The following is a 2,657-nucleotide window of genomic DNA, read 5'->3' as shown; positions in this document are numbered from 1 at the left end:
ATGAAAATCAAACCAGTGACGCAGAGAACTTTTGCCATCTGTCATACTGTGCAGATTCCCAATGTGAAAAATCAGAGATATACTACAACAAAAACCAAACAAAATAAAAGAGAAATTAATACCTGCCAGAACACAGGACTCAAAAACATTCAATTTCGAACGGTATATAAATAACCTCACCATGCTTTGCCCAGTACAAAAATGGAGTTGGGACGAAAACTAGCCAGTGCAAAGCTTGCATAAGTGTAACATGCGATGAATATGAAGACAGAGATAGCAACGTCACACTAGCATGTCTCTGCCATTCTATTAAATTTCCCTACATATTGTGCTGCCCTGGACTCTTTTCGTCTTCCTGCAGCGCGTTGAATATCTTTGTACCAGATTATAACTGAATACCAGATTTTAATTTGATCACTGTACGGCGTAAAAACTCCCCTCTCATCTTAGCTGTCTTGCTATCCTCCGTTTGATCTGATGTTAGACGATCAAGATATTCTCCACCCTTGGATCACCACCTGTTTGAACTGTTAAATGAGTCATTCATTTACGTTATGGGGAGACCTTGCTTTCCAACTTACGCTAGTTATACTCTGCGCTTTCCAACTACACCCGTTATACTCTGGGCTTACATTCTTGAGGTATTCCGCCCTTGTCTTATCACAATATACAACGCTTTTTTTGGATGAAGGCTAAAGATACTCTCTTCTTCTTTTTTTCAGATCTCTAAGGGAATGTTGGCTTCAGGGGAAGGCACAGTACAGGTATTATTATTCATTTTTTGATAACATTACCAGTAGTTAAAGCCATTGATTTTCCTTTCTTTATATCGTCTCCTTTACGTTTAAATTAAAAACCCTCGTTTGGGCTGGTTATCCATCCTCATACAGGTGCGTATAGCTGGTTTGCAGGGTACCGCTTCAAACCGGTCTTTGGGCATCGACATTTAACCAAAAGAGTGCTTATTGATTCTTTTTTCCAGGTTCTTTACCGCCCCTATTTCCCACTCCCTTATTGAGCAAGGGTATTTGGTTTAATTATTTAGGGTTCTGATTGGGTTCTTATAATATGGGTTTTCAAATTTATTAGTTAAGGAAAGGAATGGTCGTAGGTATTCAAATTTATTAGTTAAGAAAAAGAATGGCCTAGGGCCAACCCTTTTTTTGTATACAGAAAAATATTCTGGACAAGACCCTCTATACTTAAATTGGGGTTTCTCAAATGGTTTCCCCTCCTTTGTGTATGTATGTTGTGTTTGAGGAGGAATTCCACCAGTGGTTTCTGCTCATGGAGCCTTATTAATTTTTGTTTAGATCCCACCACCTTCTGCCCCCGTCTAGTCTTATCACAGTATATAACGTATTTTTTTTAATGAGGGCAAAGGAAAACCCCTCTCATTTTTTGTTCCAGATCTCTGAGGCAACGACATCCTAAACCCTGCTTCTCATTTCCTTTATTTATCTTGTCTCAACGTTTAAATTAAGAGCCCTCATTTGGGTTGGTTATCCATCCTGTTACAGCCGTATAGTTGGTTTCTAGGGCGCGGCTTCAGTCCAGTCTTTTGGAAGTTTCAACCCTTCAAGGTCAGCATTCAACCAAAACAGTCTTTATTCCCCTCAGTTCTTTTCAACTATTTTTGGTGTGTCAGTATAGATTTTTCTATATAAAATATTTTGACGGACGTTCTCTTCGCTGATTTATGGGTTATAAATATGCAGGTTTTTTGTAATCCAAAGTGGGGTTCCAGGGCTTATGCGTATTATCCCAAAAGCAAGGGAATATTGGTTTGTTTGGAGTTTAGGTGTTGCAAGCCACCAGACTTATGTGGATTCGGGTACATAAAGACAAAGAATGTAGACGCATTGGACGGTGACCATATAGCATGGAAGAATGATGAAAATTTGTTGTGCTACGAGTGTAATTCTTGCAAGGTCGAGGGTGTGGGGAACTTTAATAATGACTCACTCAAGGTGGCAAGCTATTAATATCATCCTTTTGATTTTCCTTCCCGTTATTTTCTTTAGTGAAGTTATCATCGTGTTGATATTCCTTGCCATCATTTTCTTTAGTGAAGTCTTTGAGCCTAACAACCCTCAGAAATTCAATTTCCGTGGACACATCAACTAGAAAATGTGGAGCAGAGAAAAACCAGCAACTCAACAAATCAATATTGTCAATGTCTTTAAATATTTATACCACATAGAGACAATATTATCTTTCACTTGGGAGTTTACTTTGCTATCTCAGTTATAAATAAAGCTCTCTTGTAAAGAGAACTGGGTTTTTCTCTTAATTGGAGAGCAAGTGTTAGAATTGATGAAATAAAGGATGATGTTGTTCTATTTAAGGTTGTAAAAGCAATTCAAAGATAAGACATGATGTTGATTTGTTGTCATCAGTAATTTCAAGTTAGTAATAATAGCAAGAAATAGTGATCCTTCACACTAGACACATTTTTAGCTACACTATCTAGAGTCTAGACAACTATTCAATCTTTAAATAGCTTCAAAAGTGAAAGAGAAAAGATAGGCTCTGAGAAATGCCATTCCCTTCTGTCTAGTAGCTCACCTGCACTGGAAGCCAATATCAAATGCCAGACAACAAAACGTGACTTTAAATATACTTTCCTAAGAGCTGATGAATCTACCACCAAGCAG

The 2,657-nt window shown here is 37.9% G+C and overlaps 1 long non-coding RNA gene across 1 annotated transcript; it reads left to right on the top strand.

Annotated features, from left to right (window-relative positions):
* Positions 1–668: 668 nt before the first annotated feature.
* Positions 669–2,182, top strand: LOC149221627 (uncharacterized). The gene is made up of 4 exons (XR_016248866.1): positions 669–764; positions 891–982; positions 1,521–1,583; positions 1,719–2,182. It is a non-coding gene; the product is annotated as an uncharacterized LOC149221627 (long non-coding RNA).
* Positions 2,183–2,657: the final 475 nt, after the last annotated feature.

This window comes from Pinus tabuliformis, chromosome Q (genome assembly GCF_031772625.1).
Source record: "Pinus tabuliformis cultivar Carrire ecotype Pingquan chromosome Q, CPIR1, whole genome shotgun sequence".
Classification (NCBI taxonomy): Eukaryota; Viridiplantae; Streptophyta; class Pinopsida; order Pinales; family Pinaceae; genus Pinus; species Pinus tabuliformis.
The sequence above is the reverse complement of the archived record's forward strand: the minus strand, read 5'-3'. Positions and strand labels throughout refer to the sequence as shown.